This window comes from Schistocerca gregaria, chromosome 4 (assembly GCF_023897955.1).
Source record: "Schistocerca gregaria isolate iqSchGreg1 chromosome 4, iqSchGreg1.2, whole genome shotgun sequence".
Taxonomy (NCBI): domain Eukaryota; kingdom Metazoa; phylum Arthropoda; class Insecta; order Orthoptera; family Acrididae; genus Schistocerca; species Schistocerca gregaria.
This window is the reverse complement of record NC_064923.1, coordinates 695,495,034-695,521,960: the sequence shown is the minus strand read 5'-3', so window position 1 is coordinate 695,521,960 and position 26,927 is coordinate 695,495,034.

The window sequence follows — 26,927 nt, the reverse complement described above, 5'->3', positions numbered from 1 at the left end:
CATACAAGTAGAGCGCTGTAATTAGGGAAAGTTATTTAGAAATTTCAATGGCGTAGAGAATAATAAAATAAATTTTCTTGTTCAAAATATTTATTAAATTATACGTATTCATTTACACAAAGAAAACCATTCTTTCCGTACCTTAATTTTAATAACACCCAGTTTAATTTGTGTTCTAAATCTTCACCGATCTTAGGACAGATCAGCTTAGGTTCTGAAAAAGTGTCGGAACTGAGAGACAATACCGATCCGGTGACCTATCTTAGAAGAGAGGTTAAGGACAGGCAAAACCAATGGTTCAAAAATGGTTCAAATGGCTCTGAGCACTATGGGACTTAACATCTGTGGTCATCAGTCCGCTAGAACTCAGAACTACTTAAACCTAACTAACCTAAGGACATCACACACATCCATGCCAGAGGCAGGATTCGAACCTGCGACCGTAGCAGTCACGCGGAGATGATGCTGAGAAAATTAGATTATGAAATGAGACAATTAATTTAGTATATGAGTTTTGTCATTTGGGCAGCAAAATAATTGATGATAACTGACGTAGAGAGGATATAAAATGCAGAATGTCAATGGCAGGAAAAGCGTCTCTGAAGAAAAGAGATTTATTAACATCGGATATCGTTGGAAGTGTCAGAAAGTCGTACCTGAAAGCATTCGTGTGGAGTATAGCCACTTACGTAAGTGAAACATGGACGATAAAGAGTTTGTACAGGATGATATGAAATGTGCTGCTACAGAGGAACGAGAGGAACGTTTAAGATTACGCGGGTAGATCATGTAACTAATGAGAATGTACCGAGTAGCGGAGAAAAGATATCTGTGGCCCATCCTGACTAGAAGATGGGATCGGTTGATAGAACACATTCTGAGACGTCAAGCGATCACCAGTTTAGAGTTGGAGGGAAGTGTGGGGATGTAAAAATTGTAGAGAGATACCAAGAGATGAACAGAGTAAACAAATTCAGAAGGAAAAAATTTGTAGTATTTATTCGGAGATGAACAACTTTGCACAGGATAGAGCAGCATGGAGAGCTGTATCAAATCAGTCTTCTGACCGAAGACCACAACAACAAAGTTTTAAGTGAATACTGGCATCTTATAATGTGACAAATCCAAAGAATGTATATCTTTGAACTCCAATAAGTAACTAATTGTTTTCCGGAAAATACCTATCTTTCGGCTACAATGACTTCCTAATAACGTCTTGCAGCGAGCATTCGAAGAGTTTAATTTTACATTATATTTCCTGCAGAGCACTCCACACCTTCCTTGATGTTTGCGACCAACCCTTTGTTAATTGCCGTATAAAAGTTTTAATTTACAAGTTTTGCAAACCCTGGACACTTAGAGGTTTTTATTTGATCGGTTTTAAGGCCTGCGAACAGTTTTTTTATTCCTAGGTGCAAAATACCCTGTCCACTACATTCAAATATATTGTAACTGTCATTTCGAAGCAGATTCAGTTGAGAACGTAAGTTTGTAAACAGATTTTTCGTCTATCCTTTAACTTAGAAAACATGCTCCAACTGTCATTTTCGGATAGTATCTCAACATCTGTAGCCAGATTAATCCTTACATTGTGTTTAAAGCCATACGTAAACATTGTTTGCACATCGGCAATAGCTCTCCCTTTTCCTAACTGCCGTTCACAATCTTCCTTTATGGCAGTTATTGTAGCCACATACTGCAGTTTTAGTTTTCTTACTTCGATGTCTTCTATTTCTAGTTTTGTTTTTGGTATCCATAACGCGGTAGGTGGATTTGAAGGCGTAATTTCTCCAATGTGAAATGGTTTAAGTCTGCTCGATGCGTTTTCTCTTTTTCTTAAGAGTAGTGGAGTAATTTTGCTCTTAGTAAGCAGTCCTAATTTAGAATTACATATATTGCGGTGCTGTGGAAAACAATATCCTAGATTGATAAAAATATTTCTCTAGTGCTTTAATTCTGCTAATTCTGCATAAGACTTATATTGTCTTTGTAGGACTTGGTGCTAAGAACCTTCACGTAGTTTACAGGTAGAGAACTAAAACTTCTTGCAGACAGAACACAGCCATAGGTACCCCGGGGCGCCGTCCCAATGAGCTGCGAGCGCGATGATATTGACGCACGTACGTAGAGCCAATGGCCATTGGAGGATGAATAATGTCATTGGCTCAGCGCCAGATACTGATGAAAGCTGATGATGGTGTCATCAATTTCAGAAATGCTGAAGCTGATGTCAGTGATTTTCAGATCAGAGCCTGCATGCTTATGTGCTCTAGTTGCATGATAATATTGTCCATAATAACATTGTGACTACAGAGATATAACCATTGGAAGATGACTCTTAGATATATTTGGAGTCAAAACGAACACATCGCTTCCTTTGTAATCGCCAACCTCGGCTGTCATTTCCTGTGCAAAATGCATTACATAAAAATACCCATTACATATTTCCCTCAACAAACGTTAACCGGCAGAGTCAATTGTCATCTGGGAGCTTCACTTGACGGCGTTTCAAAGCTTACACAAAACTGTGGGAAACACTCTATCATGTCTGGTATGCATTGTGCTTTTAAAAAAAAAAAGGATTTCACACGCTGAAACGGTATTTTGCTGTAGTCAGTAGCGAGCCTGGATGCGAATCGGACATTCAAAGAAGCTACGATCCCCGTTGAAAATGTCCTCCACAGATGGGGACGAAACATTCGGTTTGAAGAAGAACTCTGTTCAACAACAGCATAGCAGTTTAAAACATTTTATTAATTGTTAGTTCTATTTGATTTTATTTATTCACAAAAACCACCTGAAGTAGCGTTTACGCTAATATCATAGCAATTACAGGACTAACTAATTAAGTTAGAAGAAAATGAACGGCAGCAGAGAAGTGGCTGAATACACTTGTTAAGTAATGTATCAGGCATACACGTAGTATAAAATTAATTGTTTATTAGTATATACCAGAAGAAGGAAGGCTCTTGATTTGACAAGCCAACACTCCGAGAGCTTCAGTAACTGGAGGACATTGCGATGTGAGTCATTGGTTATCTGGCAATCATAGGTCACTATTATCCTGGGTGAACTGAAGCAGTAATATACATATGTGCGGTGGTTTCGTCATGTTTCGCAAGTGGTCGAGAAATGGGGCTTGTGTTTTTCGCGCACGTTGGCAACGAATACGTAGAGTTATTTCAGAGAATTGAGCAAGCATGTCTAATCGGAATAATTCACCATAGGTGAAAGAACTCTAAAATCATTCCCCGTTTAATTCTGTGAGCGAACTGAACTTTTAGATTTATTTGGTTAGCAAATGTGAAATTTTAATCTAAAATACACGCTGAATGTACTTTCAACTCTTTCCGAGATTGTACCGTAATTTGTCTGTTGGTTAACGTTATATACTACATGGGTTTTCTTTTACTTTTTAAATTCACTTAATGTCGTCACGTTGTTTCAGTGTTAAAAAGAGAACAATAAACTAAGCTTCATTTAAATCAGAAGTTCTGGGAGCTGTGAACGTTAATTATTTGCCACCGCATAATCCCGCCTGCATATTTAATTACTGTACATCTGTGACGAATTATCAAGGTAAATTGAAAACAAATGTGTTTCGTTGGCTCATAGACAGTGGCGTATGCAAATCGCAGAAGTCAACCAAGCACGTGAAACTCAACTGATCCATTTCAATTTATTCTTCGTGGAGTCACACTCGCGGCTCAAGAACAAGCAGTTTCTGGTAGCATTAATATTTCTTAATAACCACAACCGTCACAAGACGCTGCTATTTTAATTATATTTTACTACTGCTGATCATCGCGGGTCAGACAAGTGTTTCCGCAAAAATACAGAATTTAATAATTTTATTTCACTATAGCCACAGTTTCTAATAATAGCAGATACTGTAGTATCGGATCGTTCCCTGTGACACCGTTGATGCATACCAGGGAATGAAGGACTGTACGGAGCCGTCTAGTAGACAACTGCCACTTGATGTTTCTTAAAGCTACTAGTACCATTCGAATTTAAGTACGTCTGGAAAGAAGCGCAACGACTTTCCGTTTGAAACGGGTTTACAGCCGCAATCATTTTAAAGGGTCACTGGCGTGCTGAAAATCCCTGCCACCAATTTTTTATAAGAACACTCTTAATTTTTTTAAAAAATAAAACAGACGTTATTAACTATCTACACCTTTAGTCTTCAAGTGTAGCATCACACATTTATTTACTGAAACTCATCAGTTAGCGCAGACTTCAATGCGAGATGTTCTTAGTAGCTTCCACAACACACGTCTGTAACGAAATCTGGAAAAATATCGATAGAGATTTTTGTCATATGTAAAGTACATCTGCGGTAAGGCACAATCAATACTTTCACTGCATGATGCCAGTGGAGGGTAATATAGCGGATGACAACGCCACTAAAGCGGAGTTCTTTCACACAGATTTCTGAAATTCCAGAAATTCTAGAATTCGAACCAAGAACAACTGTCAACACAGGTATCTCAAAAGTGGACATATTCTATGTAGCGAAGCAGCTCAAAGCACCTGATAAAGGCAAGTCTTATGCTCCAAAGATTCGTTTCAGAGTATCCTGATACAGTAAGCCCATATGTAGCAGCACAACCGCTCTCTTAACGAGAGATCCTAGACAAAAGCCTGGAAACTAGCACAGGTGACACCAGTAAACAACAATGGAATTAGGAGTAACCTGCCGAATTACAGATCCATATCACTAACGTCGATTTGCCGTGGGATTTTGAAACACATACTGTATTCGAAGGTTATGAATTACCTCGAAGGTAACAGTCTACTGAGACGTTGCCCAGATTCAGAAAATATCTTTCTCGGGGAACACAACTAGCTCTTTATTCGGACGAAGTAATGAGTGGTATCGACAGGGTGTCCCAGACTGATCTCATATTTATCGATTTTCTGAATGCTTTTGACACCGTTCCTCGCAAGAGTCTTCCAATCAAATTACTTTTCTATGGAGTATTGCAAATGGATCACAGTTTTCCCTTTCAGAAGCACACAGATCATAGTAATGGATGGTAAACCACCGAATACAATAGAATTAATACTCGGCGTACCGCAAAGAAGTTTTTTAGGTCTTCTACAGTTTCTAATCTACATAAACGATTAAGGAGGTAACCTGAGTAACCCTCTTAGTTTGTTGACAGATGATGCTGTCGTTTACAGTCTAGTAAAGTCATTAGAAGATGAAAACTAGTTAGAAATTGACTTAGACACGATGTTTGGAAGGTGCGAATCTGGCAATTTATTCTCAGTAAAGGAAAGTATGAGGTCATCTTTACCAGTCCAAAAAGAAATGCTTTAAATTCACAAAAATTTAAAGGCTGCCAGTGCGTCAAAATACCTAAGACTGACGATTACGAACAGCTTAGGTTGTAGAAGGTAAACCAATGATTACGTGTTATTGCCAGAACACTTAGAAGATTGTTTACGTCTGCTAAACAGACTGTCCACATTACAATCGTTCGTCCTCTGTTAGTGTACTGCTGTGTTGTATGGGATTGGTACCAGACAGGATTGGCGGAGGACATCAGAAAAAGTTCAAAGAGGGGCAGCTCGTTTAATACTATCTTGAAATAGGGGAGAGAGTGTGACGGATATGATAAGCGAGTTGGGATGGCAATTTTTTAAATAAAGATGTTTATTGTTGCGGCGATATCTTTTCACGAAATTTCAGTTACTAACTTTTTCATCTAAATTTTAACGTCGCCACTCTACATGGAGAGACATTGTCATCATAATAAAATAAGACAAATCAGAAGTCGTACATAAAAATTAAGGGTTCATTTATCACACGCGCTCTTACGGAGTGGAACGTTAGAGAACGTTATAAAAATACTCTATGGTAAGTTCGAAGAATCCTTTGCCAGGCACTTAAGAGTGAATTGCAGAGTAGTCATGCAGATGCATATCTAGATGAACAGATGTATTTCTCAACATAGACACCCAGGCGACGCGCTCATTCCTCCTAAGGAGAGCTCTTTTTTATAATGTTTTTAATGTTTTTTTAATGTTCACTGTAGCATGTTTGACTGGTCTGAGAGGGCCACAACCTCGCCTCTTATTACACCGCTTCATCTTTATCAAATTGAAGTCCTCGAAGGTGACCTTTATGTTTTGGTAACAGTTGAAAATCGGATAGGGCGAAGACTGGAATGTGTGGAGGATGATCCATGACAGTGAACTCAAGAAGCCGGATTGTTGTAGATGTCGCAGAGCTCGTGTGTGTTATGGTATTCTTATGCTGAAGAAGAGCTCCATGGGTGGACGAACTCTTTAAATTTGGAACTCGATTAGAGCATGCTGTTCCTCAGATTTACAGAACGTCATGTTACACGCTACAATTTGTAGCCCTCTAGTTTCTGAGGGCTGCAAATATGAGACATGGAGAATAAATATGTTGAATGGCAATACCGTTCGTTTTATTTAAAAAGCTTTAAAGTTAATACATAAAAATTTCGGAAGCATTAGTTTTAAACACGCCCTCGTATTTATGACAATAAATATAAACCCATTTTTGCATCGGAAGCTGTTGTTTCCTCATAGATATTTTGTAGGTATAATGTTTAAAAGTCAAGTGTTGTCATTTGTAACTTAACCTAGATCAATACTGTTTGCGAGCTGTCTGCGGCTGTTCTTCCGGCAATCACGTGCTAATACTCCCTGGATAAAAATGTATGTGGTACCTAAAGCTAGTTTTAGCACGCGAAACAAAAAAATACAAATAATTCACTAATGGATGAAGTTAATCATGAGAATGATTACTTAGCCTCATGTATTTCTCGTGGTCTGTGATTCAGTTCCAAGTAACAGGAAAAAGTCCTGATCATTTACATGAGAGTGAGGAAAAATTTTAATTTTAATAAATAATAAGAAAGGAATTTTTCACATAAGAAATAGTGTCTTGTACTAGTAATCAAAATGTCCTGGATCCAGGGTTCGATCTCAGCCACTGCTTAAATTTTGAATGAAAAGCATCAGCAAAAGTACAGAAGATTTCCGATGTACATAACATTGTGCAACTAAAGACTTTTTCAAAAACGTTAGAAGAATAGTCAGAGTTTCAGGGCAACCTGTTGCCTTTTTGGTTTGAAACCTCAAGGTAGAAGAATCGGCAACTATCGATAGCATGAGGATACATTAGGTAATGGAAACTGCAGTAAAGTCACATCAAGTGTACCCACAAGATATGTGGCCTATTATTGAAAAACCGTCTTCATGATCTCTGCAGTGGCAAATGGTTGCGAATAGTCCTCCAACCTGATATCTGCAGAGGAATGGCAAAGGGGAGGTAAACATGATATTGAATAACCAAATAAATGTAAAATTTGTCGAGCTGGGGTGTGGAATGTCAGAAATTTCCGCGTGGTAGGGAAGCTACAAAATGTGAAAAGGAGAGTGTAGAGAACAATTTAGATCTAGTGGGAGTCAGTGATTGGATTTGATTGCATTGTGTGAAGGCAGAGACCAAACAGCGAGGTTATCGGTCTCATCAGATTAGGGAAGGACGGGGAAGGAAGTCGGCCGTGCCCTTTCAAAGAAACCATCCCGGCATTTGCCGGGAGCGATTTAGGGAAATCACGGAAAACCTTAATCAATATGGGCGGACGCGAGATTGAACAGTCGTCCTGCCGAATTCGAGTCCAGTATGCTAACCACTGCGTCACCTTGCTCGGCGGAGTCAGTGAAATGAATTGGAAACAAGTCGGGATTCCTAATCCTTCGAATATAGGTCAATATCAGCTGCAAACAAGAAATCGTGTAAGAGTACTAGAACTCTTTGTCAATACGAAAGCAAGACAGAGATTGAGATAATGTGAACGGTTGCGTCATTCAAATGTTGTCATCAGAAAAGACAGAAACCGACGCCAACAACGAGTGTTTTGGCATAATGCCAACTTCACAAGCAGAAGATAAAGAGGTAAAGAAAGTATTGATGATAATGAACAAATATTTAAAAGGACATGATAATCTAATACTCCTGGATACAGAAGTAGTGCAATACAACACAGAACTGGGAGAATGGGGCTCGGTAGTAGGAATCAAAGAAGAGGAAGGTTAATCAAGTTCCACTATAAATTTAAGATAGTTGAAGCGAATTCACTGTTCAGGTATCAGCAGATGGAATTTCATGGAGGTCCCATACATCATTCTAATAGTGTCAAAGAACAGATATATTTACGCGCATGGCACTATAATAATGGTGAAGAGCAGACTGACTTTTAAAGTCAATGGTTCAAATGTCTCTGAGCACTATGGGACTTACTGCTGTGGTCATCACTCCCCTAGAACTTAGATCTACTTAATCCTAACTAACCTAAGGACATCACACACACCCATGCCAGAGGCAGGATTGGAACCTACGACCGTAGCGGTCGCGCGGTTCCGGACTGTAGCGCCTAGAACCGCATGGTCACTCCGGCCGGCTTAAAATGAAACAGATGAATGATTACATATGTGATGTTCGTTCTTTATGACATGTCGGAAACAACGGACACCATTTTGATCCTGCAGCAACTATCAATCAAGATACAAAGGTATTAAAGACATTAGCTGGCAGTAGACATCGATTTACATCAGTGGGGCAAGATGAAAATTGAAGCCGTGAGGCGTGCTAAGGTAGGTCATGCAGTTGTGGTGATCAATGTCCGGATGGTATAATGGTCTGCCAATCTGCGTATAAGCAGGATACCCGGTTTCGAAACGTGGTTCTGTATCATTCACATAAATCAGTTCCCACTGGCAGCTAATTTATGCCTGAATTGTTGATTCTGGAGAGAAATGGGATGATGAAATATTGAGAAATGACGAGACGTGTTTGACTTACCCTAAGACAGTAGGTACTGTGTGAGTTATTAAGGAATGATGAGATGCGTCTGAAGTTCTATAACACAACAGACACTGCGATAACGAATACAGCAGTCGCCAGTTCATATGAAGAGGAGTGGAAATTATTAAAAGGGCAGTCTAAGAAATACGACTTACAGAGATATAGGTACAAGAAAAGTGACTGCGAAAACCTAGGTAGCACAAGAATTACATCAACTTGTCAGTGAAAGGAGGAGGTACAAAAAATTCAGGGAGGGACCTGAGTACAGAAATGTAAGGCGCTTAGAAACGAAATAAATAGGAAATTAAGGAAAGTCAAGAATAACTAGAAGAATACTGTAAAGATATTGAAAAAAATTGTTGTTGTTTGAAGGACCATTCCGTAAGAAGAAAAATCAAAACCATCTTCGGTGAAATAAAAAGCGAAGGCGTCAACTTTAACTGTGCAGTGGGAATCCCACTGTTAAAAGCGGATGGGAGAGTGGATAAATGTAAAGAGTGTACTGCAGACCTCTACGAGAGGAAATACGTCTCAAATTACGTGATGTAAGAAGAAGTTTGAAAGGTGTAGTTTCATCTAATGATAATCGTTTTCTGTCCTACTTTACGAAGTAGGTTCGAATTTTGAGATAATGCGTTGTCGTCAGCTGTTGGCGATAATTGAAAACTTGGGCCAGACAGGGCCTCAAACTGCATTTCCCGATTATCTCGTGCGGTCGCCTTAACAACTGTGTCTGTAGGAGCAAGTTTCCAGGACCGACGCAAACTTCAAAAACAGCTGGCATCAATCCAGAGTGGCAAGGTGCGAATCATATAATATTTAAACAGTGGTAATCACCAGAACAATGTCTTCAGAGATGCATGCATTGGTTGTAACGTCCCGTATACATCGATGTCACTACAGACGGAGCACAAGTCCAGATTGTTTCAAGAATGGGGAAAGAAATCGACTGTGGCCTTGCAAGAGAACAACCCCGGCATTTGACCGAAGCGATTTTCGGAAATCATGGCAGTTCTAAGTCTGGATGATCGGACGAGGGGTGTGAACCGTCGTCCTCCCGAATCCGAGAGCAGATCACTGCTCTACCTCGTTCGGTCACGAATGTATGCATGACACTGCTTTGTGAACATATAAACACAAACATTATAACCGTCAATGATGTTCCGATGACTAGGCGGGCGAAAATGACTGTCTGTGTGAAATAATCCACTTATCACGAATACTAGACATGTAGAGTGCCTGGTCAAATTCTTTTTATAGAGAAAATCAGTTGTCTCGACGCAACAGGTTAATGAAGTGCCGAAAGTTATCTGAAATCCATCACAATGACGACCGACTTTCTGAAGAACTACAGGACTGTCTTTATGCTGAAGGTGCCTATAAAGAATAATGGAATGCTGTTCAAGGCGGACGTTGCAATGTCATAATATCCTGATATTGTCGTAGATTACGTGGTATAATCTATAAAGGATGGGTAACGCTAGATATGTCACCCCTATCGTTTCATGGTTGGTTCAACTTACTTAAACAATAAAAGGTAAAGTAGCAATGAATTTTTTGCCTGTTAAGAATGATATCAAGTCTTGTATCTACCTAAAATCCGAACTCAACATGACTTCTTGAAATATTCGATGCCATTTGAAAAGACGAATACTCAGCAACGCATCACAGACATTTCTAGTTGCCGATGGTTAGAAAAATATCAAATTGTTCCTACCTAAACCTAGTTCTTTCTCCCCTAAGCTCAATTTATTTGTAGCAAAACCTTTTGAAATACTTTTTACTTGTCATACGTGGTGTTAATGAAACGCTGGTGCTATTAGCGGGATACTTTCGTACTAGATATACGTACGTAAATCCATCAGGGAACTTCGGCCCTCGTAGTATTATAGCCAGCAGTATTTCCATTAACGAAGTCCTCTATAACCACCAAAGTCAGTGTCCTTAGAAGAGCGTAATACGAATATCTTGCAGCTGTTATCACTAAGTGCATTTCATGCAAGCCTACCCAGAAACCAACGCCATCTACTTACAGCCCAGTTAAATAAATACGTAAGGTTTTCAGCTTGTGCTTCATATTAAATTTGCGACTGAAGTGTTATCCGCAAAACTGCTTCGTTATTTTTATACCTATGCGTATAGTGGTTTAACCATTGTAAAATATTGACGCAGAAATTTGTCGCAAACTGGCTATACTACGAAAATGGGCGTATGTACACATATCAAAAAAAGTTTTGCAACACCCAGGTTCCCAGAACTCGTGAAGATAGACGTTGACTGTAGAAACTGTATCGCAGATAGAGTCCCTTTGACTGCTGAGGGATATCACTTAACCCGCCCAAAGATGTAAACGACCATGCGTGAGCAGCGCATTTTACATGGAGGGCGTCCGACAGCCGATCAATTCCAGTCATTCCACCAGCGTGGTACAGGGCTCGTGTTGCCTGTAGTTCAACCATGCCTACATCGTCAATACCGCGGTTCGATCGCGTCCGCTTTGTTACTTGTGCCAGGAAGGTCTCTGAACAAGGGAAGTGTCCAGGCGTCTCGGAGAGAACCAAAGCGATGTTGTTCGGAAATGGAGGAGATACCTAGAGACAGGAACTGTCGATGACATGCCTCGCTTAGGCCGTCCAAAGGCTACCACTGCAGTCGATGACTACTACCTACGGAATATGGGTCGGAGGAACCCTGACAGCAACGCCACCATGTTGAATAATTCTTTTCGTGTAGCCACAAGATGTCGTGTTACGATTGACACTGTGAGTAATAGGCTGCATGATGCGCAACTTCCTCCAGAAGGCCATGGCATAGGTCCATCTCTGCAACCACGACCCCATGCAGCGCTGTACAGATGGGCCCAACAACATTCCGAATGGACAGCTCAGGATTGGTATCACGTTTTCTTCACTGATGGGTGTCGCATATGCCTTCATTCAGACAATTTTCCAAGAAGTGTTTGGACACAACCCGGTCAGGATGAACGCCTTAGACACACTGTCCAGCGAGTGCAACAAGGTAGGGGTTCAAATGGTTCAAATGACTCTGAGCACTACGGGTCTCAACTGCTGTGGTCATCAGTCCCCTAGAACTTAGAACTACTTAAACCTAACTAACCTAAGGACATTACACACATCCATTCCCGAGGCAGGATTCGAACCTGCGACCGTAGCAGTCGCACGGTTCCGGAGTGCGCGCCTAGAACCGCGAGACCACCGCGGCCAGCTGCAAGGTGGAGGTTTCCTGGTGTTTTGGGGTTGCATTATGCGGGACCGACGTACGCCTCTGGTGGTCACGGAAAGCGCCGTAACTGCTGTACGATACGTGAATGCCATCTCCTACCGGCAGTGCAACTATATCGGCAGCGTATTGGCGAGGCATTCGTCTTCATTGACGACAATTTGCCCCCCCCCCCCCCCCCACCCTTTGTGCAAATCTTGTGAATGACTTCCTTCAGGATAACGACATCGCTCGACCAGTGTGTCCAGTATGTACTCCAGACAGGAACCCTATTGCACATGCCTGGGATAGATTTAAAAAGACTGTTTCTGGACGACGTGACCTACCAACCACTCTCAGGGGTCTAAGGCGAATCGGCCTTGAGGAGTGGGACAATCTGGACCAACAGTGCATTGATGAACATATGGATGGTATGCCACCACAAATACAGGCATGCATCAATACAAGAGGACGTGCTTCTGAGTATTAAGGTACCGGTGCGCATACAAATCGCTGTCAGGGCAAGAACCAGCTACCTATCGTAAATTAGATGATGTACCGTCATAAACAATGAGATGTGTGAAGAACTGCCGGTTCATCTACGAAGTTTTAATAGGTTTATTAATTATTACTAAGACAGTCCTACAGTAAAGTCAAGTAGACCCCCGACAGAAGACAGCGCTTTCGGCAGCTTACAACTGCAAAACGCAAACATTTGTAGGTGAAATCAGCAGCTCTCTAGACAGCTATAAAGAAGGGTTGTCACAGATACGTCTACAAAATCTTGATGTGGACACGCGAAGCCGCTTCACTTACATATTTGTACATTACGCATACTTTTTTGTAAGACTGTTTCATATTTTCAAACACATGGAATTGTGTTTTTTCCGTTATTTACAAACACATTTCACTTTTTCCGATTTTAGTAGTAAACTGACAAAATGAGAATCTGGGCATGGCGGATACCTCAACTAGTACTTTCATAAAAGGTACGAGGAAAGAAAAGGAAAGGCGAAGGAGAATTTTGGAATGCAAATACATTTCCGGACAAGGATTTTACTTACAGCGTCCGCGAGAACTCTGCAAGTGATTTTCCAAAAAGGGGTTGTAATTAGTGTTTACAGGGCTCAATATTCCATGACTTTCATATTGACCTACGAGCAGCCCTCGGCAGTAAATGTAACAATGCGATGTCTACATTTATTTCCAGGTAACGAATTGAACGAAAAAACTTGAAAACTGTTCTTCTCTCATAAAAGAAATCACATCCCGAGAAGACTATATGAAAATACTTTCCGTTGTGCGTCATAAACTGTCCTCGCCAGTATCTGCCGAAATGCTGCGTTATGCATGGTTGCCAGCCGCTGTGGCCGAGTAGTTCTAGGCGCTTCAGCCCGGAACCGCGCTGTTGCTACGGTCCCAGGTTCCAATCCTGTCTCGGCCATGGATGTGTGTGATGTCGTTAGGTTAATTAGGTTTAAGTAGGCCTAAGTCTAGGGGACAGATGACCTCAGATGTTATATCCCATAGTGCTTAGAGCCATTTGAACATTTTTATGTGTGGTTCACCACTAGAGAGTGTGATGAAAGGGAATCCTTGTAAACCAAGTTTGCTCTTCTAGAATGAGATTTTCACTCTGCAGCGGAGTGTGCGCTGATATGAAACTTCCTGGCAGATTAAAACTGTGTGCCCGACCGAGACTCGAACTCGGGACCTTTGCCTTTCGCGGGCAAGTGCTCTACAATCTGAGCTACCGAAGCACGACTCACGCCCGGTACTCACAGCTTTACTTCTGCCGGTATCCGTCTCCTACCTTCCAAACTTTACAGAAGCTCTCCTGCGAACCATGCAGAACTCCTGAGTTCGAGTCTCGGTCGGGCACACAGTTTTAATCTGCCAGGAAGTTTCATATCAGCGCACACTCCGCTGCAGAGTGAAAATCTCATTCTGGAAACATCCCCCACGCTGTGGCTAAGCCATGTCTGCGCAATATCCTTTCTTTCAGGTGTGCTAGTTCTGCATGTTTCGCAAGAGAGCTTCTGTAAAGTTTGGAAGGTAGGAGACGGATACTGGCAGAAGTAAAGCTGTGAGTCGTGCTTCGGTAGCTCAGATGGTAGAGCACTTGCCCGCGAAAGGCAAATGTCCCGAGTTCGAGTCTCGGTCGGGCACACAGTTTTAATTTGCTTTTCTACTTGAAATTTGAAACAAACAGCTAATTGTAAAAATGCGACGTTTTTAACGTGTGCAAGATGCTGAGAAATTTAATGCTTTCCGTTTTTTTACCATGAATGTCAACCCAGCAAGTGCAAATCATAAGCTGCTAAGAAATAAATTTATCAAATTTTACATACGAAGCTATCTTGTACGCCCTACAGTGCCTTCTTGGAAATTATTAGGAATGTCGAATTATCCTTCGCTTTTCTTTTTGGTACCTTTTATGGAAACATAAATAATTACCACATGCTGAAGATTATCTCGGCTTGTTCGGGGTCTAAGTAACACAAAACCTGAAAATATCGAAGTTTCCTAATAAGGATTCGACCCCGCGAATCCCAGATTACAGTTCTGTACTGCGCCAACCGCTGACTGGAAACTACGTCAACATAAATCGCTCAAGCATCTCCATAGCCACGCCGCAAATGTTTATCCTACACGCTTGGTCACCTTGAACTACTAATTCTATTACATCCCTTCCTGGACAGGCCTGGTTTTATCATAAATTTGACTAAATCAATTATTTGATTGTTTTGATAGAAGGAGAGGAATTTGTATAATGGGTCGGTGAGTGGAGAGTATTAGATTTGCAGAAGACATGGTTGCCATGGCAGAGTGTGCAAGAAAGATGGAACAAGTGTTGGATGATCTAAACACAAAATTAGAAGGTTATGGAATGAAGATTAACAAAAAGAAAACGAAAAGCATGGTTACTGGAGCAAAGGGGAGAAAATTCCGTATGAAAACAGGGGGAAAGAAAATAGAGCAAGTGAATGACTTCAATTACTTGGGAAGTGTAATAATGGATGATATTTATCGCTCAGCAGAAATTAGGAACAGAATTGCAATGGCAAAAGAAAGATTCAAGAGGAAACAGAAATTACTTTGCTGACCATTAATCAAAGATCTGAAGAAATATACTTGCCAAATGTTACATCTGGAGCGTTGCCCTTTATGGTGCGGAGACCTGGACATTGAGGAAGGAAGATAAAAGAAGACTTGAGGCACTAGTGATGTGGATATAGAGAAGAATGGAAAAAGTGAAATGGGAAAACCGTGTAAGGAATGAATAAGTATTAAGAACAGTTGGAGAAGGAAGACACTTGCTGAAAGTCATCAGAAAGAGAAAACGGAACTGGATTGGACATTGTTTGAGGAGGGACGGTTTATTAATGGAAGGAAAAGAAGGGATGGTGGAAGGAAAATGGGAAGAGGAAAAAGAAGATCTCAAATGCTGGACAATATCAAAGCAGGCAAATATTCAGAAATGAAAAGACTGGCTATGGAGAGACAAAAGTGGAAGAGGCTAAACCCATGACAAGACTTGCAGCAATGCAGGATACCATACTACTACTAATGATTACCGCGTCCCGAGCTCATGATATCTACTGGTATGGAACTAAACCCTTAAAACTGTTGCAGGTTTCCTATATAACGAAGTCCAAGAAATAACAGATTTTCTCTATTTCATGTAATTAATGACCGAATTTAAAAGCCTACCGTAATCTACTCGTTGAATGTAACTTGATTTATCAAGTTAGATGTTTTGAGGTAGCTCAACTCATGGTGCTCGAATTACGCATGATATATTCATAAACTATTTGAGAATGGAAGCACTTAGTGGCGTCGAAGAAACGTTTCACATAATTTCAAATTTTCTCGATACTAATTCTTACGGACATCTACCGCAAAATAATGAACGAAAAAAGCCTATCACTTACTACAGTTTCGCTTTTCATGCGGTAAAGCTTTAGTGTCCAGTACGACGTTCTAATTTATTACTTCAAAACACTGAAATACGTGAATTGTATTCGCAGTTGAAAATATGGACAACCAACAGCTGCTTAATGAATTGATATACACTTGGTGTCGAACCGGGACTACAAACCGGATTTCCCGCTTATTGCGAGCGATCGCCATACCATTAGGCTGCGGAAGCACGGTCCAGCACAAACTTTATTGTCGTCAATCCATTAAACAACTGATGGTAGTCAATATTCACAACTGAGAATACGATTCTCGTACTTCCTAATGGCTGTAGCTGCCGTAGTGCTTTCTCCTTCTAACATGCATGCATATCCGAAGGAACGTTGCATTGAAATTCGAAACACCGGCAATGCAAAACGTATTGAAATGCATGGAAAACTAGCGTTTCTTAAAACGGGCGCAAATTTCCCAGATAATACACTACTGGCCATTAAAATTGCTACACCACGAAAATGACGTGCTACAGACACCAAATTGAACTGACAGCAAGAAGATGCTGTGATATGCAAAAGATTAGCTTTTCAGAGCATTCACACAAGGTTGGCGACGGTGGCGGCACCTACAACGTGCTCACATGAGGAAAGCTTCCAACCGATTTCTCATACACAAACAACAGGTGACCGGCGTTGCCTCGTGAAACGTTGTTGTGATGCCTCGTGTAAGGAGGAGAAATGCGTACCATCACGCTTCCGATTTTGATAAAAGTCGGATTGTAGCCTACGCGACATTGTTGCTCGCGTTGGTCGAGATCCAATGACTGATAGCAGAATATGGAATCGGTGGGTTCAGGAGGGTAATACGGGACGCCGTGCTGGATCCCAAAGGCCTCGTATCACTACCAGTCCAGATGACAGGCATCTTATCCGCATGGCTGTAATGGATCGTGCAGCCACGTCTCAATCCCCGAGTCAACAGATGGGGACGTTTGCAACACAACAACCATCTGCACGAACAGTTCGACGACGTTTTGCAGCAACATGAACTATCAGCTCGGAGACCGTGGCTGCGGTTACCCTTGACGCTGCAACACAGACAGGAGCGCCTCCGATGGTGTACTCAACGACGAACCTGGGTGCACGAATGGCAAAACGTAATATTTTCGGATGAATCCAGGTTCTGTTAACAGCATCATGATGGTCGCACCCTTGTTTGGCGACATCGCTGTGAACGCACATTGGAAGCGTGTATTCGCCATCGCCATACTGGCGTATCACCCAGCGTGATGGCATGGGGTGCCATTGGTTACACGTCTCGGTCATCTGTTGTTCGTACTGACGGCACTTTGAACAGTGGACGTTACATTTCAGAAGTGTTACGACCCGTGGCTCTACCCTTCATTCGATCACTGTGAAACCATACATTTCAACAGGATAATGCACTACCGCATGTTGCAGGTCCTGTACGGGCTCTTCTGGATACAGAAAATGTTCGACTGCTGCCCTGGCCAGCACATTCTCCAGATCTCTCACCAATTGAAAGCGTCTTGTGATTGGTGGAAGAGCAACTGGCTCGTCACAATACGCCAGTCACTACTCTTGATGAACTGTGGTATCGTGTTGGAACTACATGGGCAACTGTACCTGTACACGCCATCCAAGCTCTGTTTGACTCAATGCCCAGGCGTACCAAGGCCGTTATTACGGCCAGAGGTGATTGTTCTGGGTAGTGATTTCTCAGGATCTATTCACCCAAATTGCGTGAAAATGTAATCACATGTCAGTTCTACTATGATACATTCGTCCAATGAATACCCGTTAATCATCTGCATTCCTTCTTGGTGTAGCAATTTTAATGGCTAGTAGTGTATTCATCAAGTACTGGAAAATAAGAGCACTTAGCGATTTCCAGCAACTTTTAAAAATCATATCAAACCTTTCCTGGACTTTTTCTCGCTTATAGCCTCACAAACAATGAAAAAGGTACAGTTTATTGCTTTCAGGATGTTCATTGTTAATCCGATCAAACTGCAGGAGCTTGATGCCATAGTCGTAAGTTTCTCATCATCCGACCGGTGAATAACACTAAACTAATAAAAATAATATAATTACGATTCTGTATCTTCAACCATAAAGGGTGCTTAATGTTAAATACTCATCTAGCGGCTGTCATGAGCCTAAGACTGTTTTGTATGAGCGTAGTATTGAATGTGTATTGGACAGTAGTTCCTGCGTTATCTTACTGCCTGCAGGTCGGCTTCACTGTTTCAGAGCTGCATATTTGATGCCAGTAAAACAGTGTTAGGACACTTACAAATGGAAATATTGCCTTCATGTAAATACTATTAATTGTGCTAATCTAAGTTGAGTAACAAGTTTTCTATTCATTTAGCTGCAATCGCTATATGGTTATTAAGATCCTTTTGCTTGTCGATACAGTACCGATATAGCACAACTAAGCCCACAAAATCTCCAAGGGCCTGTGCTAATACGGTTCGCAAGGTATAATTTCATTCGATAATCTTTCAACGGTTTCATTAATTTTATGTTACTGGTTGTTACACGTCCAGTTATAAAGTAGTAATATGTTTACTAACATGCCTATCTTTTTTATCCACCGTTGACGTGTCATTATGATGAGAATTTGACAGAGTTGCGGCAATTTTTATTACACTGAGAATATCATTAAAGATGTCATGAAGATGAAATTAACGGTAAATGTTAGAACGGCTCTGTATAACAGCAATATAAGTTTGTAGTAGGATACGTTTTGTTAAGAGCTAGCATAGTGCAAGTAAATCTATCTAAGTTTCGCTCCATCAGTTTGTATTCATTAACTAACTGTTTCTGTGTAAAGATCGGTATTGATATGAAAGGTCAATGTTTTTAAAGCATATTAAAGTAGGGAACAAACAGTGAAGAGTATAAAAGTGGTTAGCATATTGCTTATAAATCCTATGTTTGTGTGTAGAAGATACGTTGATAAATTATTTTAAGCAGCATGTTTTCTTACAGACTGGCGACCTTGTGTGTGTCAAATGTATCCCATTCTCACCCGCTGTGGTAACTCAGCCTCTCGAAGTGAGCAACACCTATCGCGCCAAAGATAGCAATCATAGACTTTGTCTATATTACTGAGGAGATTTGCGGAATATTTATTCCCTTTATTATGATATTCAATTACAGGCCTGTATCTAATATTGTTCGTTAGGCGCTATCGGTTTCGAATCGTTCAAACTCCTATCATAAGGCATACGTGGTGACGGATAATCATGTTACGTAATCACGGAACTTCATCAACTGTGGCTCCACCATAAGTTCGAGTTACGGTGGAGACATTCTTGAAAGCGATTCATGATTAAGAGAGAGAGTATTCTGTGTGTGGGCAGTATGACGATAGATAGAAAATACACCTGTGTGAAGTGGAAATCATAAAGGATATAAGTTCAGTATTCTCAGCAAGCAGTGTATGTCAGTTGGTGTCTCCAATTTTTTCTCCAAGTTGGGCGGTGCAGGGTTGCTATTTCTAAGTCAATACATATGGAAATGACAAAAGCCAATGTCCACCAAAATAAACATCTTATTTCGCGCCACAGTACAAAAGAACAGTAATAGTGTACAGGTATCTTCTTCTCATAATGTCGATTATATCCAAAATTGTCCATTATTTGTGAGATATATTCACATCTCCGTCTTCCATTACAGTTTTTGTATCTCCAGTACCATGGATGTTACTGCCTGAAGTCATAAAACCTGTCCCTTCTTGTCAGGGTTTTCCTCCCATTCGTCTCCTCGACGATTTTGTGGAGAACCTCATCGATTGTCATTCCACCCCAATCCGAACATACTTCTATATCACTACTTATGAATCGCATCGGTTTGGAAACTGTCAATGTTTCACTTGCAACAATTCTGAGCCCCAGACTTCCATTCTCAAAAGTTCATTCCTCCAATTTCCTCTGCAGCTTCTACTACTTCTCCTCCGATTTTTCGTATACGTGTTACACTCAGGACAAATAGCTATAGAAAATACTTCCTAACGTGTAAATTTATATGCGGTGTTAGCAAATATCTCGTTCTCAGAAATACTTTTCCTTCTATTCCCATTCAGCATTATACATCCCATCGCCTCGCGCCACTGTCAGTTATTTTACCGCCTCAGTAGTTTCCCTAGTCTACGTTCTACATTTAAATAGATTACATTTCGTTACTCTTGTTTTAATTGTGTTAATTTTCGTCTGATAACTCGTTTCCAAGAGACTATCTTTCGTCTCTCTGTCAGATATGAAATGTCGTCTGAAAGCTCAAAGATTATACTGTAGCTCCCTAAACATCAATTCTCGTTCCTAGCATCTGTTTGGTTCCTTTCACTGATGCCTCACTGTAACTGAATATCAATTATGGCAGCCTAGAGCTCCAAAACCCTCGTCAAATACTTTTTCCTTTCATGTCCTCCGACTCCCAGGACTGTCTTGTTTCTATACAAGTTACGTGTAATAGGAATGCCGGCCGGTGTGGCAGAGCGGTTCTAGGCGCTTCTGTCTGGAACCGTGAGACCACTACGGTCGCAGATTTGAATCCTGTCTCGGGCATGGATGTGTGTGATCTCCTTAGATTAGTTAGGTTTAAGCAGTTCTAAGTTCTGGGGGACTGATGACCTCAGATGTTAAGTCCCATAGTGCTCACAAGGGAACCTCCACATCGCACCCCCCTCAGATTTAGCTATACATTGGCACAGTGAATAGGCCTTGAAAAACTGAACAAAGATCAATCGAGAAAACAGAAAAAGTTTTGTGTAACTATGAAAAAAATAAGCAAAATATACAAACTGAATAGTCCATGTGCAAGATTGGCAACATCAAGGATAGACTGAGCTCAGGAGCGCCGTGGTCATGTGGTCAGCGTCAGTAGGTGGGCAACGAGAGGTCCTTCGTTCAAGTCTTCCATCGAGTGAAAAGTTTACTTTCTTTATTTTCGCATAGTTACGATCCATCCGTTCGTTCATTGACGTCTCTCTTCACTGCAATAAGTTTAGTGTCTGTGTTTTGGGACCGCACCGCAAAAACCTGCGATTAGTAGACGAAAGGACGTGCCTCTCCAATTGGACCCGAGAACATTTGATCGCAAGGTCATAGGTCAACCGATTTCTCCACAGGAGAACACGTCTGATATATTCTATACGACAATGGTGACGTCATGTGCGTCACATGACAGGAATATGTTGTCGACCCACCTAACTTCTACACTTGGCGAATGGGTAAAAAGATTCTTCTGCCTTGCCCGATTTAGGTTTTCTTGTGGATGTGATAATCACTCCGAAAAAAGTGATGACAACATAAGAGTTTGTGACATAAACTGCAACAAATGAATGCAACAGTTTCACAGTCACACAGTTTTCCCTGTGCTCTGTCAAAGCATATGTTTTTTATTGTTTTCAAATTTTTCCGTGTGTAGACCGTCAAATTCTGCATATGTCCAAGCAAATCTGAACATGTCCTGAAATTTTGGAGAGCGAAGTTGATTATGTGTGAGTACCTGAACTTTGATAATTGTCTAAAAATAAGAAATTAAACTTTTCACACAAGGGAAGACTTGAACCAAGGACCACTCGTTCCGCAGCTGCTCACGCTAACCACAGGATCCCTGAACTCTTGAGTTCACACTATCCTTGATGTTGCCTATCTTGCGCATGGACTAATCAGTTTGTATATATTGTTTATTATTTTTCATTGTTACACACAACTTCTTCGTGTTTTCTCGATTGATCTGTGTCCAGTTTTTCAAGGCCTATCCACTGTGCCAACGGTTAACTGAATCTGAGTGGGGTGCGATGGTGAGTTCCCTTGTCAGAGCTATTTGTAATATAATTTTGCGCCCCCTGTATTTTATACCAGTAACTTTTACACTTTCAAAGAGCGTATTGCAGAAAATAGATTAAACATTTCCATTATATCTTCTAGGGATGGAAAAATAGTTTACAATTATTTTTCTCTCTCAGTGGGTTTGCTTTAGTTAGTCATCAGTATCAGTTGCAAAGCGATTTAGAAAAGATTGCTGTATGGGGTGTCAGTTGGCACCTGACGCTAAATAACGAAAAGTGTGAGATGATCCACATTAGTTCCAAAATAAATCCGTTGGAATTCGATTACTCGATAAATAGTACAATTCTCAAGGCTGTCAATTCAACTAAGTACCTGGGTGTTAAAATTACGAACAACTTCAGTTGGAAGGACCACATAGATAATATTGTCGGGAAGGCGAGCCAGAGGTTGCGTTTCATTGGCAGGACACTTAGAAGATGCAACAAGTCCACTAAAGAGACAGCTTACACTACACTCTTTCGTCCTCTGTTAGAATATTGCTGCGCGGTGTGGGATCCTTACCAGGTGGGATTGACGGAGGACATCGAAAGGGTGCAAAAAAGGGCAGCTCGTTTTGTATTATCACGTTATAGGGGAGAGAGTGTGGCTGATATGATACACGAGTTGGGATGGAAGTCATTACAGCATAGACGTTTTTCGTCGCGGCGAGACCTTTTTACGAAATTTCAGTCACCAACTTTCTCTTCCGAATGCGAAAATATTTTGTTGAGCCCAACCTACATAGGTAGGAATGATCATCAAAATAAAATAAGAGAAATCAGAGCTCGAACAGAAAGGTTTAGGTGTTGGTTTTTCCCGCTCGCTGTTCGGGAGTGGAATAGTTGAGAGATAGTATGATGTGAATTGCAGAGTAGTCATGTAGATGTAGATGTAGATGTATAATGATGAGCCTAAACGTTAAACTCGTCTGATTAATAGATAGTTTGTCTGTCTTTGGAACGAATTACATCTCTGATTCTGTGTATCGGGGATCCGACAGTCTGTTGGTATGTTGTATTAGATGTCCACGCACAGGTCATGTAATTTGCATAAATAATGGCAACTGATTTTCCTTAGTGGTAATGGTGCCCGACATCGACCCAGATGGATTCCAAAGAATTTACATCAGGCAACTCTGTCACCGAGATACCAACTTGAGTTCACTATAATGTTCCTCAGACCACTGCACTGTTGAAAAATGATTTCGCCGCCGGGGAAGAAGTCAAGCATGAAGCGGTGCAGTAGTTTCGAAGCTGTCAACATATCTTGGGGTACTACCAGGTCCCATGCAACTTCAGGAGAATGCCTGCAGTAGGGTAATAGTGCTTCTATCAGTATTCGTCCGTAACGCGCTGAACGTTTCGAGCCGCCGTTCACTTCGATGACGGCGTTTTTCTGGACGACCATCGACTTAGTGTAGCAAAAATGTGATTCACCCGAAGAGCCGACACGTTTACATTGATCGACGGTCAAATTCCAATGGCCTCGTGCCCGCTGCAATCGTAGTTGACAGTATCGTGGGGTCAACATGTCAACACGTGGGGGTGATTTTCTGCGGATCTCCATGATCAACAAACTACGATGAATGGTGTGCTCCGTAAATCTGTGCAAGCACCAGCATTGCTCTCTTTCGGAAGAGAGGCCACTGATCACCATCTATCCTACTTTACAGAGCAAACAAGTTTCCGCACCCCAAGTTATGTGAAGAATCGCGGACGTCCAACATAGTTGTAGTTTCTCCGTCTTGCTACCACTTTCCGTAGGTGCTCACGACTTTAGCACGAGAATATTCTACTAGATTCGCCGTTTTCGAGGTACTCATTCACAAGTTCTGCGTTATAATAATTCGGTCTTCGTCAATGTCGATTTTGCCAATCAATTTCCCCATTTTCAGTTCACATCTCTGCTAGAATAGTCCCCCGTCCGTGTCTGCTCCGCTTACATACTTTTCTTACCACGTCACGTGCCCGGAACGCCACCAGGTGGCATCCAACGTCACCGTCGGCAGTTGTCATAACGTTTTGGCTTATCGTTGTATACCGTAGGGTCAGTATTGCTTCGTGTGATCCTACATTTCTCTGGGATCCAAACCGGTCTTCTCCGAGATAGGCTTCTATCAATCATTTGCTTCTTCTCAAGAAAAATAGGTGGCAGTGTTGTCTAACACTGTTTTATTACACTCATTGTTCTAAAATATTTTCATAAGTCAACCTGCGTCTTCCTTGGGAATGAAATTATTATGTTTTTTTAAGTCTCAGGAGATTTTTGTGAATTTCGAATGCCAGGTGAAGTAGTTTCGTCCTGAAGTGCTCTCCCAAGGAACTCAGTAATAACGAGTAAATACTTGCAAATCTAGCCACGTTGTTGCGAATGGTTCAAATGGCTGTGAGCACTATGGGACTTAACATCTATGGTCATCAGTCCCCTAGAAGTTACACCTACTTAAACATTACTAACCTAAGGACATCACACAACACCCAGTCATCACGAGGCAGAGAAAATCCCTGACCCCGCCGGGAATCGAACCCGGGAGCCCAGACGCGGGAAGCGAGAACGCTACCACACGACCACCCGCTGCGGACACACGTTGTTACGATTCACATCTTTAAAGTGCTATGTCAGATTGTGCCGTAGTATATCTCCTATCTGTCTTTCTTTTCATTCAATAATAACCATTTCATTTCATTTCTTTTGTATAATAATTCTACTCCGTGGGAGCAGTATAGGATATGAAATGTGTGATCTACACTCCTGGAAATTGAAATAAGAACACCGTGAATTCATTGTCCCAGGAAGGGGAAACTTTATTGACACATTCCTGGGGTCAGATACATCACATGATCACACTGACAGAACCACAGGCACATAGACACAGGCAACAGAGCATCCACAATATCGGCACTAGTACAGTGTATATCCACCTTTCGCAGCAATGCAGGCTGCTATCCTCCCATGGAGACGATCGTAGAGATGCTGGATGTAGTCCTGTGGAACGGCTTGCCATGCCATTTCCACCTGGCGCCTCAGTTGGACCAGCGTTCGTGCTGGACGTGCAGACCGCATGAGACGACGCTTCATCCAGTCCCAAACATGCTCAATGGGGGACAGATCCGGAGATCTTGCTGGCCGGGGTAGTTGACTTACACCTTCTAGAGCACGTTCGGTGGCACGGGATACATGCGGACGTGCATTGTCCTGTTGGAACAGCACGTTCCCTTGCCGGTCTAGGAATGGTAGAACGATGGGTTCGACGACGGTTTGGATGTACCGTGCACTATTCAGTGTCCCCTCGACGATCACCAGAGGTGTACGGCCAGTGTAGGAGATCGCTCACCATACCATGATGCCGGGTGCTGGCCCCATGTGCCTTGGTCGTATGTAGTCCTGATTGTGGCGCTCACCTGCACGGCGCCAAACACGCATACGACCATCATTGGCACCAAGGCAGAAGCGACTCTCATCGCTGAAGACGACACGTCTCCATTCGTCCATCCATTCACGCCTGTCGCGACACCACTGGAGGCGGGCTGCACGATGTTGGGGCGTGAGCGGAAGACGGCCTAACGGTGTGCGGGACCGTAGCCCAGCTTCATGGAGACGGTTGCGAATGGTCCTCGCCGATACCCCAGGAGCAACAGTGTCCCTAATTTGCTGGGAAGTGGCGGTTCGGTCCCCTACGGCACTGCGTAGGATCCTATGGTCTTGGTGTGCATCCGTGCGTCGCTGCGGTCCGGTCCCAGGTCGACGGGCACGTGCACCTTCTGCCGACCACTGGCGACAACATCGATGTACTGTGGAGGCCTCACGCCCCACATGTTGAGCAATTCGGCGGTACGTCCACCCGGCCTGCCGCATGCCCACTATACGCCCTCGCTCAAAGTCCGTCAACTGCACATACGGTTCACGTCCACGCTGTCGCGGCATGCTACCAGTGTTAAAGACTGCGATGGAGCTCCGTATGCCACGGCAAACTGGCTGACACTGACGGTGGCGGTGCACAAATGTTGCGCAGCTAGCGCCATTCGACGGCCAACACCGCGCTTCCTGGTGTGTCCGCTGTGCCGTGCGTGTGATAATTGCTTGTACAGCCCTCTCGCAGTATCCGGAGCAAGTATGGTGGGTCTGACACACCGGTGTCAATGTGTTCTTTTTTCCATTTCCAGGAGTGTATATATTACTGATAAAGTATTCCAGTACTCACAGAAAAATGGTTTTGCTTCGTGAACCACCATTTAACTGAGTCTTTGAAACATGTGTAATTAGTGTTCCTACACGAAGCCGTTGTAGATGAGAAATTTATGAGCTAATAAAAATTTAAATATATTCTACGCTATGTAGAAAGAGACAGTATCATAATCTGAAACGTGGCACATTGGTTACGTCATTGCACACGTAGTTAGAAGACACGTTCAGATTCTTCATATAAGTAATGAAGGTTAAAAGCGTCAGCAGACCCCAGATGCCCGCGACATAGTAGCCTGCACAGCACAGCTTTTACATTCGTGTGGAGTTCGTATTTTCACTCGTGCTAACTCATTGTTCTGTGTGGTAAGTTTGCTCTTGTTTGGAAACGTAACAGCCTCTGTATTTACACAGTGACTTGCAAATACACATCCACGGTTCGCAATTACACAGAGCGACAAATTAACAAAGTCGAAGGACAAATATAGCAGACAGAGGCACACCTGTATGCACAAAGTTATGTTATATGGTTTCTCCGTTATAATAAGCAGCAAGAGATGACGTCTGTTTATTTAGGTGCATAGAAAAATCGTCAGGCCTGAGTGGGAAACCAAGCATTTCTTTAAAGTGCCGTGCAGAAACCGAAAATGCTTTCTATTATCGTAAATTTCCTGTACCCGCTGATTCGTTATGCGTAAACTGTGAAATGAGTATCTCTCGAAGACAATTTGAGGCATTAACATACGTAAAACAAAAACATTATTTGTCAAGTTACTTGACAGCATTCGTTAGTCAGTGGACACTTTTAATTGGAATATTCATAAGATTGGTAGTGGTCTGTTATACGATATCTCTTGTATGAAGGTCACTGTAAATACGGATATAACGACGGAG